The sequence below is a fragment of the Myotis daubentonii genome, chromosome 1 (genome assembly GCF_963259705.1).
Source record: "Myotis daubentonii chromosome 1, mMyoDau2.1, whole genome shotgun sequence".
Classification (NCBI taxonomy): domain Eukaryota; kingdom Metazoa; phylum Chordata; class Mammalia; order Chiroptera; family Vespertilionidae; genus Myotis; species Myotis daubentonii.
The window spans coordinates 147,602,469-147,618,419 of record NC_081840.1 but is presented as its reverse complement, the minus strand read 5'-3'; the positions used below and the strand labels follow the sequence as shown (position 1 = coordinate 147,618,419).

The following is a 15,951-nucleotide window of genomic DNA, read 5'->3' as shown; positions in this document are numbered from 1 at the left end:
TTTTCCCGTTGGATGTTTTTTGCTTCCTCGCAATTCAAATCATTGACTTGATTCTTGCGCTCCTCTGGTCTGCTGTCGGGCGTCTGTTTAATATTCATTATTTCAGACCGTGTGTGCTTAATTTCTAGTTGGTTCCCCAATATAAGATCGAGGGTCTTATTAGTTTTCGTGTAGATCTCATTAAGTCTATCGGCAGCTTCTAAACAGTTCTTGAGAGACCTTAAAAGTGTGGTTCTGAACTCTATTTCTTCCATTGACAATTTTGTCCTGTTTCTTTGTCTCCGCATTTTGTTATGCTTCTTTGGTGCACCCCCTAGTGGTCTTTGTTCGCAGTCTTATAGATAAATCTTGATTGTTGTAGCTAATTCCAGGGAGGGTTTGACCTCCAGGCCAGGTGGCTATGAGAATCAGCTGTGTCAGCAGTGAGAGAACTTCTGTCCTCTAGGGAGGTGCTAATCTAGCCTTTGCCTGAGGCTATCCGGCAAATGCCTCTGTGCAGGGCTTGGGTGGGGCGGGTCGCACAGGATCAACAGGGTGGGCCGAAGAGAGCAGTTATGGCAGCTCTCAGTCCTGTCCCCAGGGGCTCTGCCTCTCTGAGTCCCAGCACCCGCTGCAAGGCTCGGAGAGAAAGCTGCACTCGCTCTGACCGAAGCCAGACAGTCCGCTTCTCCCGTTTGAGCCTGGGTCCCTAAAGACTCGCCTGTATCTGGAGCTCAGAGTCTGCGACTCCCTCCCGATTGAAAACAACAACCGCGCCCTCCGCCGCCAGCCCGCTCCGCGCACTCCGCACCTCAGAATTTGACTTCAGCAGTGCGCCTCCTCTGAGTGTCGGTATGCGTTTCTCTTTCCTCCTAGTTGTAGGACTTCCACTCAGCCAGCGTTCCTGTGGTTCTGGGTGATGTCCGTTCCGTGTTTTAGTTTCACTTTTGAAGTAGTTGTTCAAAGCAGCAAACTCCGGCGTTAACCTATGCCGCCATCTTGGTTCTCCTCGCAAATCGGGCTTTTTTTTTTTTTTTTTTTTTTTTTTTTTTATTGCTTAAAGTATTACAAAGGGTATTACATATGTATCCATTTTATCCCCCCGCCCTAGACAGTCCCCTAGCCTCCCCTATCACCCAGTGTCTTATGTCCATTGGTTATGCTTATATGCATGCATACAAGTCCTTTAGTTGATCTCTTACCCCACTACCTCCTGCCCCCCAACCCTCCCCGGCCTTCCCGCTGCAGTTTGACAATCTGTTTGAGGCAGCTCTGCCTCTGTATCTATTATTGTTCAAAAGTTTATAATGGTCTCTATTGTCCATGAATGAGTGAGATCATGTGGTATTTTTCCTTTATTGACTGGCTTATTTCACTTAGCATAATGCTCTCCAGTTCCATACATGAAGTTGCAAATGGTAAGAGTTCCTTCCTTTTTACAGCAGCATAGTATTCCATCGTGTAGATGTACCACAGTTTTCTAATCCATTCATCTACTGATGGGCACTTAGGCTGTTTCCAGATCTTAGCTATGGTGAATTGTGCTGCTATGAACATAGGGGTGCATATATCCTTTCTGATTGGTGTTTCTGGTTTCTTGGGATATATTCCTAGAAGTGGGATCACAGGGTCAAATGGGAGTTCCATTTTCAGTTTTTTAAGGAAACTCCATACTGTCTTCCATAGTGGCTGCACCAGTCTGCATTCCCACCAGCAGTGCACAAGTGTTCCTTTTTCTCCACAACCTCTCCAGCACTTGTCGTTTGTTGATTTGTTGATGATAGCCAGTCTGACAGGTGTGAGATGGTACCTCATTGCTGTTTTGATTTGCATCTCTCGGATGATTAGTGACTTTGAGCATGTTTTCATATGTCTCTTGGCTTTCTGAATGTCCTCTTTTGAAAGGTGTCTATTTAGGTCCTTTGCCCATTTTTTGATTGGATTGTTTATCTTCCTTTTGTTAAGTTGTATGAGTTCCCTATAAATTTTGGAGATTAGGCCCTTATCAGATATGTCATTGGCAAATATGTTTTCCCACACAGTGGGTTTTCTCGTTGTTTTGTTGATGGTTTCTTTTGCTGTGCAGAAGCTTTTTATTTTGATGTAGTCCCATTTGTTCATTTTTTCTTTAGTTTCAAGTGCCCTAGGAGCTGCATCAGTGAAGAAATTGCTTCGGCATATGTCTGAAATTTTCTTGCCTTTGGATTCTTCTAGAATTTTTATGGTATCCTGTCGTACATTTAAGTCCTTTATCCATTTTGAGTTTATTTTTGTATATGGTGTAAGTTGGTGGTCTAGTTTCATTTTCTTGCATATATCTGTTGGCATTTCCTTTATAGCTGTGACTCCCCGTCTGTGTCAACTCACCTCCCCCAGCTTTTCCATTTATGTTCACTTTCAGATGGGGGGGTGGGGTGGCGGGAGGAATGCTCAAGAGAAATAGAACAAGAACAAGACCAGGGTATGTTTGACCTGAGGGGTTTGTCTTTCCCTGTGTTGTGATAAGAAATCCATTACAGTGAAAACCAACCACGTGGACATGTCTCCAGGCCCCATCTTGCTTCAACTAGAAGAGCTCTACTTTGCTTTCTATTTTTACCCAAAATCTCAGTTGAAATCTGGGTTCCATGGCCAAAAAGTTTAAAAACAAATGATGTCAATGCAAGGCCCTGGAGCGGAAGTTAACAGGCCACCATCCTTATCTATATTTGGCCACAGAGAAGCCATGACTAACCCTGGGTGGGTCATTTAGCAACCTCAGGTTTCGGTTTTCTAATACATTTTGCCATATTCAAATATATACAGGGTAGGGCCAAGTAGGTTTACAGTTGTGAGTCCAGGAAACACAGAGTTTATTCTTATTTATTAATTATTGTGTTATTTTCCATATGAACAACTGTAAACCTACATGTGCCCCACCCTGTACATGCATATAATTCTATAGAAAGAAAGCAAAGATATGTTAGTGATCTCACCAAAGACAGTTAAAGAAAGCAAATAAAAATCCCATTTCTCACAGAAATAAAAGAATTAGGGTGAGGTAGCTTATTGATGAGTGTACAAGAACCATCAGAAGTTCTAGGTATTTCCTCTTAGTGCTCGAAATACTACCATGTGATTGGTCCTAGGATGTGAGAAATCGATTCCCTCAAAGATTTAAAAATTTGGGGTATTTTAATTTAGCCTGATGTAGATAATTGATGGGTAACAGCTCCATATGGGTTTATTAAGACACAGGCTCTAACCCTGACTTTATCACTTGATGTAAATTAAAGCAATCTGTACATTGTATTGTGAGCCACTACCCAAAGTCAAACCTTCTTCCATCACCATACATCTATCATAGAATCGCACACGTGAAACCTATATAATCTTATTAACCACTGTCACCCCAATAAATTTAATTTTTTTAAAAAGGGGGAAAAAAGTAAAACAATCTCCTTTGACCTCAGTTTCTTCCGCCTTTCTCACAATTCTCAAATAAGGGACTATGTTAAATGATTGTTCATTTGCATATTATAATAAGAAAACATGGTTTATCTTATACCTTTATTTCTCATGGTCAGAAATGACTTTGTGGAATAGGTCACATGAAAAGGGAAATAAATTCATGGGAGAATCATCCATTAGGTTCCATTCACTAGTTAGGCATCTGAATGGAGTAGACTATTACATGGAATCTGATTCAGAACCTCCTTTCCACCAGGACTGAGTCAATTAAATAACATTATAATGAATAGCTCCTGATCTCAGGCTTAAAACAAAGAGAGAAAGAAAGAGATAGAGAGAGAAAGATTAAAACTAAAAAAAAAAAAAAAATTTAATAAGGTGGAAGGTGAAAGGTCATATCTCCTAGAATAAGAGATAGCTAATTAGATGCAAGGTAACTGATGGAAAGTTACTGGGTGAGCTCAGAGGCCAATACCAAAGGCTATAAAAGAATAAAGTATTATGTTTTATTATACCAATTGACCATTATATAATGCAGATTCAAAATTAGATAATAATATGATACAGATTAGTTTAAACATAAGCTATATTTAAAATACTTGGTGTTTAAAAAGGTCTTTCCTGAAATATTTAACATTGAAAAAAATTTCCCAAATGATCTGAAATTTTGTGTCTTGATTTAGAGTTCATCTGTTCTGCTAGCGTTAATGTTTCAAGGCAGACAATTTACACTATTGAACAAGACTAGATGTCTCTGGTAATGGATCAGCAAGCCTACATTTAAATTTATTTATTTTTTCTGTGTAACAGGCTATTCCAGGTTTAATCCCAGACATGACACACACTCCTGAGCTAAATAACTCCTGAAAAGCAGCTGGTCATATGTTAGAACTCTGAAGCATTATTTATGGTTTCTTCCATTTGTGAACAGAAGTTGTCTGTTCATTATGACTAATGATTAATACAGCTTTTCATCAAGTACAATAAAGATTTCCAATGAAAAACTGAGAATCTAAATTAATAGAAAATTCTAGGTTCTCTATAAAACAAACCAAACTTGAAAGCATTTCTCCTAAAGTGACATTCTAAACTCATAGAAAGTTATTCAAAGTATAAGACTGCATATAAAGCACGGATTCTACCTTCAATGCCAAATTCAGTGAAGCACTATGTATTGTGGCTTCAAGGAATGTCAGAAAATTTTACAGTTCAAGTTTTTTTCTTAATTTTACAGAGATCCAAAAGTTAACCTAGGTCATGAGGCTATTATTTTGGCAATAAAGAAATCTCAGTAGTTACTGAATAAGATGGTATCAGGTACTTAGTTTTTACCACTGACCAGGGCTTTTAATCATTTTGAAATTAACTGTAGTACACAATGATGAAAACCTTTGGAGAGGTTTCTTAAATGATGCTATAATGATAATTTCTAAATTACAGTTCTCAAAGTCATAAAAGAATAGACAAATCATTTAAAAGTTCTTACCTATCTTTGGGTTTTCCTTCATTCCCTCACAGTTCTGCCCCCACCACTTAGGGAGTTATCTAGAGGGAAGAGGATATGAGGCCACTGCCCCAGCACTTCTGATAAGAGACTGGTCGTCCTAAATACCGATATGTTAATACTAACATGTTAATACGCACAACCCCTTTATGGGGTAGGTACCCTTATCACCACCATTTGAGTTATGAGGAAGTGAAACTTAGAAATTCAAGTCCAGAGTTCACGTTCTTAGCTACTATGCTATGATTGATTTTCCAAGATTCTGGTCTACTTTACAATTAGAAATGTACTAATTTTTTTCCTACTAAGAGCGATGAATTTCTCTTCCCCATGAGTCCTTCTGGGGAGAGATTCCAGCCTGCCCCCTCCCTCCAACCTTCCTCCCCACAGCTACCACGCAGGTTATATAGTCCCAGTTCGCCCTTCCTTCCAAACATTAGCCAGCCCCACCTTCTAACACATGGTTACCAGTTCTGGCTCATCTGATGCCTTCAGTGGCTGAGAGGATGTTGATCCCACTTTCCATTGACTTATAAGAGGGGCATTTCCTGGAAATGCTGCAGGTGTACATTTCACTGTAATGAGATGTTTAGTGTCTGAATCAATCCTGTTGCCTAGAAACCTGTTTGTGTTTGGCAGGAGGAAGGTGAATAAGGCACAGGTACAGTCAGACCTAAAGCAGATACTTATTAAGCATGACCTGCTCCCAGCCCTTGACTGTTGACTTCATGCTTAACCTTGACACTGTTGCTTCCCATATCACTCACTGTTAAGAGAGACTCCTTCCTTTCTTTTCAAGACAGGGAAATTCAAAAGGCACTATAGCTGAAATATATGCTATATTGTTGTACTGACTGAATTCTGAAGAAAAGCTTTAAGACAAAAGATCATTACTTGACTCTTACATATGAAGAGAACTAAAATTATGTGGTGTCATAGAAGTAACCTGCCATCCCTATAAAATTTGGTTCTCTCTCATAAATTCAGTTAACCCTTTGCGGTCGTATTAAATTTGGACATGGGTGTCGTACTGGTCGGAATTAATTTCCATTGAAAGAGCAGTGATACATAACATGCAAGATTATGAAGGATAGACAAGATTTATTAATTCTTTTTTGAACATTAGATGTATGTTTAGACAATAATGTGTTTCAATAACATGTTTTTATGTAAAAATTATATTTTATATTTCTCCATTGTGTGGTATCTTTGAAAGCAGTCTCCAATATGCAGTCCTGGTTTTCGAAAGACTACATGTATCACAAAAATAATTAGTTTGGCGTCTTCCGCCCCTAATCTTTCTGTTCGAACATACAGAGCAATCTTTACTTTTCACACCTTCACAGTGCTGCAATATATGCAGTTTCCCATTAAGCCTTTCATCTTTATCTGAGGCCGATGGTCTTCCTGCCAAAATAAAACTCTTCATCGTTACTTTCAGATTCGCAGTACACTTCTTTCGGTAACTTTCTTTTTGCCATTTTGGAATATTATTTTGAAATATCTTAACAAGCGAGAATGCCTAATTTAAACATAATTTGTAAAGCTTTATTTGAAATTCTGCGACGTATCTCCGAAGCTTGTCAATTTCTTCACTCTCAAAAGGCGACTGACTCGCCATGGTGTTTTGCATGGCGAGTGTGGAACGACCGCGTTTGTTTATATTGAGTTTCGATATCTCCGATTTGTCGGGGCAATGTTTTGGTTCGTGACTAGGTCGCTTAGACACTTAAGAGCTTTCAGAGAAATTATGAACTGATACATGAATGAATAGAGTTAAGATTCATACAGTTCCTTGCTGTGGTGACTGAGAGTAGACAAACGACCACAAAGGGTTAATATACTACATTCTCAAACAGCACTGAGTCACTACTTTTGACCTCAAGTCAAGAAAAAATGTTTTCAGGCAACTAGAGGGCTGACTCATGTGGCAGGCCACATTCAGGCCAGAAAAACTGTTATACCTGTCTCTGCCGGAGTCCATTCATTGTCTTCACTAGCTGAGTTTAGACAGAGACCCCCCAAAAGCTAGTAACCTTTGAAGTCCTAGCAAAGGTCAGGACTGTGCACCACCCAGTGAATCTAGGAACCACCCAGTTAATTTAGGTAATGGTAGTTGAAGCATCATCCCCACCTTAGTTCACTTAATTCCTTAGATACTTGTGTAGATCCTTGTTGATTATTGTTGATCAGATACTCTGCCTATTCCTGGAAATTGTCTACTGATGAGCTAATCAGATACTCTGTCTACTCCTGGAAATTGTCTGCTGATCTGTGTGTCACTGAAATCTCCTTACCTAAGGCTACTCCAAGCTCAATAAAAGACTGGAGCGGCCTGAGCATCGGTGGAAGTCCTTCTGGACTTGCCCGCCTGGCCCCCCAATATTTCAAAATTATCTCGTATCATTTTTCTCTCATTTGTGTGCGGCTCCTCTTTCAGATACTGAGCCCTAATAAGGAAACACTCAACATGTCTCTCTCTTTCTCTTTTTTATTTGAGGGTGGGGAATAACAAGAAGTAATTGATGACCACATCTAAGTAGCTTCAGAATGGAGGGGTTTCACAATCAAATACCATAATATATATAAACATATTGCAGTTGGTCAAAGGTCATTTACCAACTTTTATTTTAAAACTTAAGTTAGCATGCACACCTAAGTCACTCTAGAAGCCAAAAAATCTAAAATAAAACACTCTAGAATAATAAAAAAAAAAAATGGCTCGCATTCCATATAAATTCTCCACCAGTTACTGCTGCTCCCCTAACATTTTGGGGCTCCACTATTTTTCTTAGTCATTTCTATGCATTAAATATTCAAAGAAGGAAAAGTGGTTTAAACAAAAGCGAGCACATACACACATAGCAGATACTGGAGTTTTCTCTTTGTCCTCCTTCTCACCCATGTCTGCTAAAGACAAAAAAGTAAGAACTAAGGGTCTGCCTAAATGATACCTTATCTTGGTGGGAAAGTACTATATCCCAAATTTATGTAATACTTACAGACTGAAGGATACAAAGTAATTTAGAACACGTTTTTCTTCCCCTCACCAAACACTATCCATCCTAACACAAGGGTTCCAGTATGCCTGTATTAAATACTATTAAAAGTCTAATAGATGGACACTTCCAGTCAAGATGGTGGAGTAGGTCAATGCCGTACTCACCTCTTCCCATGACCACATCAAAATTATAACTAAACTACGGAACAACCATCAGAGAGTCGCCTGAAGTTCTGTTATAGAAGTTCTGTAACTAAAAATATATAGAAGCAGCAGCATTGAGACTTGTAGGAGGGGCACTGGTAGGATGGGCGGCGACATGGAACAGGCTAGTCTCACACCAGCGTGTGGTGGTTAAAAATCGGGAGGGGGGCTGCAGAGATCCTTCTCAAAGGAGCAAGGAGTCCCAGACCCATACCAGGCTCTTCAGCCCAGGGTTTCAGTGCCAGGAAGAGAAGTCCCCAGTGGAGATTGTGGTTTAGTGCAGTGGTTGGCAAACTCATTAGTCAACAGAGCCAAATATCAACAGTACAACGATTGAAATTTCTTTTGAGAGCCAAAATTTTTAAACTTAAACTATATAGGTAGGTACATTGTTATTAACTTAATTAGGGTACTCCTAAGGCTTAGGAAGAGCCACACTCAAGGGGCCAAAGAGCCACATGTGGCTCACGAGCCGCAGTTTGCGGACAAAGGTTTAGTGAGACAAAGGGCTGATGGAGTCCCAGGTGTTCCTCTTAAAGGGCCCGTGCACGGACTAACTCGCTGAGAGACTCACTCCCTCTGAGCTCCAGCGCTGGGGCAGCAGCTTGAAAGGCTCCAGGGACATACGAAAAGGAGCTGAATTGTCCGGCATCAGGGCAAAGGCCGGCGGGGCAGCTTTCTCCCAGACAGAAGTGCTGGCACAGGCCCTTGTTCCTTTGCTCAGTCCTCTCCCCACTGAGTTAGCAGGCAACATATCTGAGTCTCTATCGACCCGACTAATACTGTTCACCCCACCATGCTGATTCCCTGAGATCCCAGCCCCATCCAAGTTGTGGGCCTACACAAAGTTTTTCCAGTGGCTTTTCCATATCAATGACCAGTCTTGGTTCATTAGGAAACATAAAAAAGAACCAACCAGAAATGAAGAATATAATAATTGAAATGAAGAACACATGACAGGGAATCAATAGTAGAACAGCTGAAACAGAGGATCAAATCAGCAGTTTGGAAGAAAAGGAAGCAGAATACATCCAATATGAACAACAGAAAGAAAAAAATCCAAAAAAATAAGGATAGCTTAAGGAGCCTCAGGGACAACTATAAGTGAACCAACATGTGCATCATGGAGTTGCAGGAAGGAGAAGACATAGAGCAAGAAATTGAAAAACAACCTGAAAAAAATAATGATGGAAAATTACCAAAGCTGGTAGAGGAAATAGGCATGCAAGTCCAGGAAGAACAGAGAATCCAAACTGAGAGGAATCCATAGAGGCACACATCAAGAGCCCCACATCATAATTAAAAAGCCAAAAGTTAAAGAAAAAGATAGGATCTTAAAAACAGCAAGAGAAAAGCAGTTAGTTACCTACTAGAAAGCTCCCATAAGACTGTCAGCTGATTTATCAACAGAAACTTTGCAGGTGAGAAAGGACTGGCAAGAAATACTCAAAGTGATGAAAAGCAAGGACCTACAATCAAGATTACTCTACCCAGAAAAGCTATCATTTAGAATCAAAGGACAGAACAAGTCTTCCCAGACTAGAAAAAGCACGGCCTGAGGCCCCCTGGCCCGGCGCTGGGGTGGAGGCATGGCCTGAGGTCTCCCAGCCAGACACTGGGGCAAGGGGCGTGGCCTGAGGTCCCTGTCAAGCCCCACTGGGCAGGGGGTGCAGCCTGAGGGCCCCTGTCAAGCCCCATCGGGCAGGGGGTGCGGCCTGAGGTCCCCTGGCCCAGCGCCAGGGCAGGGGGCATGGCCTAAGGTCCCCCAGCCTGGTGCCGGGACAGGGAGTGCGACCTGAGGTCCCCCATCAAGCCCTGCCGGGAGGGGAGTGTGGCCTGAGGTCCCTTACCCAGGCCAGGCGTCATGCAGCATCAGGTCCCTGCTATTTGGTCATGGCATTACGGTGTCCTGGCTAATTTGCATATTCCTCTATTTTATATATATAGGTAGCTAAGATATGGAAGCAACCTAAGTATCCATCAATAGATGAATGGGTAAAGAAGAACTGGTACATATATACAATGGAATATGACTTAGCCTTAAAAAAGAATGAAATCTTGTCATCTGCAACAACATGAATGGACCTAAGTGAAATAAGTCAAAGACATAACATATGAATTTACTTATTTGTGGAATCTAAGGAACAAAATAAACGAATGAACAAAACTGAAACAGGCTCAGAGATACAGAGAACAAACTGATGGTTGCCGGATAGCATGGTGTTGGGAGGATGGGTGAAAAGGGGAAGGGATTATGAGGTACAAATTGGTAGTTACAAAATAGTCATGGGGATGTTATGTACAACATAGGGAAAACATTCAATGATATTTAATAACAATGTTTAGTGTCAGACGGGTACTAGATTTACCAGGGTGATCAATTTGTAAGTTATGTAAATGTTTAATCACTATGTTGTACACCTGAAACTAATAAAATATTATATGTCAACTGTAATTGAAAAAAATAAAAATTATTTTTTATTTATTTTGTTGTCGTTAATCCTCACCTAAGGATTTTTTTCCATTGCTCTTTCGGAGAGAGTGGAAAAGAAGAAAGGAGGGAGGGAGGAAGGAAGGGAGAGGGGGAGAGGGAGAGAGGGAGAAAGGGAGAGAGGGAGGGAGGGAGGGAGAAAGAGGGAGAAACATCAATTTGAGAGAGACACATAGATTAGTTGCTTCCCATACATGCCATGACTGGGGGTGGGGAGTGAACTGGCAATCCAAATGCATGCCCTTGACCAGGAAACGAACCCGTGACCCTTTGTTGTTTAGGCTAATGCTCTAATACAGGCGTCCTCAAACTTTTTAAACAGGGGGCCAGTTCACTGTCCCTCAGACTGTTGGAGGGCCGGACTATAGTTTAACAAAAAACTATGAACAAATTCCTATGCACACTGCACATATCTTATTTTGAAGTAAAATACAAAACGGGAACAAATACAATATTTGTATTTGCATGTGGCCCGCGGGCCGTAGTTTGAGGACCCCTGCTCTAATAGATTATATAATTTTACTTTGTCCGTGACAGCTACAAAAAGGGTATGTATATAAGTTTACCTAGCAAAGATTTTCATCTTCAACTAATATGTTAAAGCTTTACTGTCTTCAAAATGTTTTCTTTTTGAAAGGCATGTCATGGGGGGTGGGGGAAATATTTCCATGTCTATAAAAATCCTGAAATCCAGCCTTAGCCGGCGTGGCTCAGTGAATAGAGCACCTGCCTGGGAACTGAGGGTTGCAGGTTCGATTCTGGTCAAGGGCATATGACTGGGTTTCGGGCTTGATCCCCAGTAGGGGGCGTGCAGGAAGCAGCCAATCAATGATTCTCTTTCATCATTGATGTTTCTATCTCTTTCTCCCTCTCCCTTCCTCTCTGAAATCAAAAAATAAATAAAAATCCTGAAATACACCAAATTCTATAATAGCTTTAAGAAAGGGGTATTCTGATTTTTAGAACTGGCTTATTATTGGTTACCATTAGAATTGGCAAGTAATATGGGATCAATTGTTCTCCAAAATATTTTAAAGTCTTTCACCGTGTCTAAAGATGGTTCTCCCAATTTGGGGTTCATGGCTGATAAGTGCATCTGCTTCATTCAATCTTGTGAAATGTTTGGGCTTGTGCAGGTAACTGGGGATAGAAAACTTTGCTTTTCAGATTTTCAAAATAGAGTTTAGCCTTGGGGAATGAAACTGCCAGCAGAAAGCTTAGTTATTAGGTTCATGAATCTGTTGCTGGCTACCTGCATAATGCAAGTGTCAGTAACAAGAGAACATTTGCTCCCCTGCTCTATTAAAGCTTTCTGACAATTACACAGAAGTAACGCCTCCTCTGTGGTAGCCAGCACAGTTTCCTGCATTCGTGTACTCTGAGAGCTGAATTACCAGGAATTCTGTCTCATCTTTTGAAACCTTATTTAACCTTCATTTAGATATCTGAACGTCTGCTATGGCCAGGTGAACCAGACAGACCTTGCCCTTGCCTTCGCAGAGATGGAAGTCTAGTTGGGGAAATAGTAGTAACACAAAGAAAAACCTGAGAGCATGAAGAACCAGTGTTCTGGATCACAATGAGCATTTTAAACAGCCTAAATAGAAACACTTCTCTTTAGATGCCATCTAATTTCTTTAGGGAAAGCAGCTTAAATGAATAAATCTTTATGTTTAACACGTTTGTCAGTTTTCCATTTGAGCATTTAAAAATTTAAATGAGGTATTAATACACAATGATACAAAATAAAACTGTTTCAAAATCTTTGGGCCTATGTCCTATCTATATATATAATTTATACATATAAAAGGCTAATATGCTAAGTGTCTGTCTGGGTAATAACATCACGTAGCAACATCTGGCTTCCTCTCCCTAGCGACTAGCCTCCTTACAGTTCCTTCAGCCCAGGAACATGACCTGCTTTATAGCCAGGTGCAAACATTTCACACTGTAACCAAATGTCTGTGAAGCATTTTTCCCTGCCTCATCTCATTTGACCCTCACAGAAGTGCTGGAGTAGGTAGATAGGAGACTTGGTGGAATCCTATTTTCTTTTCATTAGCCGGAAAATGGAGATTAAAAAAGAAACTGACCTGACTGAAAAGAAGAAATGGTGGTCCTTGAAAATGACTTCAGCTTTTCTCACTGTGCAGAATACAGTCAAATAATGCTGCAGTTAAATATTTCACACTTTGTTCTCCCTGAGTGATCTACAATAATAACCTGCTTCATGTTGATATTTACTACTGTGTTGCTGACAATTACCTGAAAGAGAAGTTGGGGTGCTTCACTGGGCTGGAAAAAGTTTAGCTAAATCAGAAAGCTGGTCTAATTAAGCAAGTTTATTCTCTATATAAAAGGCTAAGTTGACTTTCACATGTGTGATACATACAACGCTCTCACTGGTGCCAATCGCAAGTGTGTGTTTCAATCTGTCATTGTTGATCGTGAACTTGGCTGACACTTCTATTATAGAGAAAGGGCGAATAGCGATATTAAAGTATTTCTTCTAATTAATTTCCTTTCAATGTGCATGAATCCATGCACCGGGTCACTAATTTATACATAAAGATCTGCTGTCCTGAGTGAAGTCTCTAGGGTTATTTATTTGTAGGTAAGTTTTAGAATGAGAGCAGGATTAGAAATCAGACTGCCTAACTAAAATCCTGTGGCTATAAATCCAAAGGAATTTGAGTAAATGTATTTACCCAATCATCAAATTATAGAAAATTAAAGCAAGAAACTTTTAAGCCTGAATATGAACATTGGGAGGATCAAAGGACCAGTTGTGGATTGGGCACTAAACATAAAACTGTTCAATACCCAACAGCCTTCTTGTTGCCTCCATTTGTAGATGAAAATGCTAAATCACTGCTCAGAAACCTGAGGGATTACACATTTTACAACAGAACACAGACTGCAAGTCAAGATATAATGCCAAAGGTCAGTTAACTGCATGCTTAAATTTTTTGTGTCACTCACCACTAACACTGCAGACAGAATATTAAAGTCTTTGCAACACTAACTGTGTCAGGGTTCCCAAGACCACTTTCAGTTCAGTGATTCACTGGGAAGACTCAGAGGACCAGCATTTGGTTGTATTCACGGCTATTTGTTATAGCACAAGGACACAAAGCAACATCAGCAAAGAAAAAAGGCGCATGGAGCAAAGTCCGGGGCAGACCAGCAGTGAACTTCCAAGGGCCTTTTCAGCGGAATCTCACAGGTCAAACTCAATTCCCCAACAGCTGTGACAACACCTGTGAAATGCTATCTGCCAGGGATGCTCATTAGTGACTCAGTGCCTGGGGTTTTTACTGGGCTGGCCACATAGGCACCTGCCAGGCATTTACCCCAATTCCTCCCGGAAGGCAAGCAGATATTCAACATAAATATTACTGTCTGCAAAAGCAGTTCAGACCCAGAGACATTATGGTGGAAACCCTACTCAAATCTAAATTCCCAGAGGCTAGCCAAGGGCCAACCTTACAAGCAGGCCTGTCTAACTAAGGACAGCTATCTCAGGCCCACTGTGATACTTCATTTTGTCCTATTTCAATTCTCTATATCATATAGGACCAAACTACAGGAGAAAAGGACTTTCTCCAGCAGGTCACCTAGGTACATCATGAGCCTGAGAAGCATTTTTACCCTGTGTTTTCAGAACTTAAAATGGAGCATTTTTAACATGAACAAGCATTATTTTAAATTACATAATAGAAGATTTAAGATGGCCTTTAGTAGTCCACTTGTACAATAAAAACAGCCAAATTCTATGCATTTTCTTCTTTAAAAAAAGAAGCACCACTGGAAACTCTAACAAATAATATTCCTATATGGAAACTCCTGAGACACCATTTAACCTACCAGACTGGCAAAGATCCAGACCCTGGACCGCTCCTCTCACACATTCCTAGCAGTGCTGAGAAGAAGAAAAACCCCCGCTGGGAGGCAATTTGATAATATCTATCAAAAGTATACACAAACCTTATGACTTGTGATTCTACTCTGAAATTTTACACAGATATCATTGCATACATGCCGAATAACCTATGTGCAAAGTTATTTACTGCAGCATTGTTTAAGAGCAAAGGATTGGCCACAACCCAAATGCCTATCAATAGGTCACTATTTAAATTGTGGTACATCCATACAAAGGACTACTCTGTAACTGTGGAGAAAAACAAAATTAAAGAATGAGGAAGCTCTCTTAGTACTAACGTGATGAATGCTCCTACAGACACTAGAAGACATATATTGCAGAGAGGTATAGTTTGTTATCTTTTACTTTATGAAGGGAGCCAAGATGAATTCATAGTCACATTTGCTTGTCTGTGCATGGAGAAACAGGCAGGATGCATTAGACACTGGCAATGGAAGCTGGGAGGGGATGGTAGAGACAGAATTTGGGCAGAATCTGGAAACCTGAAAAAAATGTCTTGAAATAGTATACTTGAAAAGTAATTCCTCTTTCTTTCCTAAGCCCAACCTGGCATCTATTTATTTGTTGTTTTAATAGGCTTCTATATTTTTGCAATGATTAATCTAGAGCAGTGGTTCTCAACCTTCCTAATGCCGCGACCCTTTAATACAGTTCCTCATGTTGTGGTGACCCCCAACTATAAAATTATTTCCGTTGCTACTTCATAACTGTAATTTTGCTACTGTTATGAATCGTAATGTAAATATCTGATATGCAGGATGTGTTTTCATGGTTACAAATTGAACATAATTAAAGCATAGTGATTCATCACAAAAACAATATGTAATTATATATGTGTTTTCCGATGGTCTTAGGCGACCCCTGTGAAAGGGTCATTCGACCCCCAAAGGGGTCGCGACTCACAGGTTGAGAACCGCTGATCTAGAGCATAAGGTTGCATTTATCTTGTTTTCCAAACCAGGTTCTAATAATGTTTTCATCTTGGGTCTGGCTGCCATTTTGAAGGGGGTTCCCCAAGACACCTGGGAGTGAGTCAAGTTCTCTGCACCTCCCTTCTCTCATGTGTTTGCTTAGGACATTCAGAAGCTTCTCTAAGCTCCATGAAAGCAGGGAGTTTGCTTTGTTCACTGCCTTGTTCTCAACACTAAAAAGTGCCCAGAAATCGTTCAGTACGTGTCTGTAGGATAAATGAATTCTTTTCTTTGCCCAGCTGCAATGGGACAGACACCACCAGACAAAGGGAGAGACATCATTGGGGTCAAACATTTAGAAATGGTTGTCATTCCCAGTATCTGCCAGATATAGGGATTTGAAACCCAGCAACATTCCTAGATTTATTTTGAATTTTACCAAAGACAAATAAGCCTATAGAATGTTGT

The 15,951-nt window shown here is 40.4% G+C and overlaps 1 protein-coding gene across 9 annotated transcripts in view; it reads right to left on the bottom strand.

The window, feature by feature from the left end:
- The window catches only part of SGMS2 (sphingomyelin synthase 2), a 93,439-nt gene that overhangs the window by 44,729 nt on the left and 32,759 nt on the right, over window positions 1-15,951 (bottom strand). For 2 of the 9 annotated variants that reach the window (XM_059661904.1, XM_059661887.1), the window contains exon 3: window positions 14,952-15,054. The exons of 5 other annotated variants lie outside the window; for them this stretch is intronic. The gene's annotated coding sequence lies outside the window, so the exon portion shown is untranslated. Of the gene's footprint in view, window positions 1-7,790; window positions 7,844-14,917; window positions 15,055-15,951 lie in introns of all 9 variants that reach the window. 2 more of the 9 variants (XM_059661894.1, XM_059661897.1) reach the window with 2 other exon arrangements.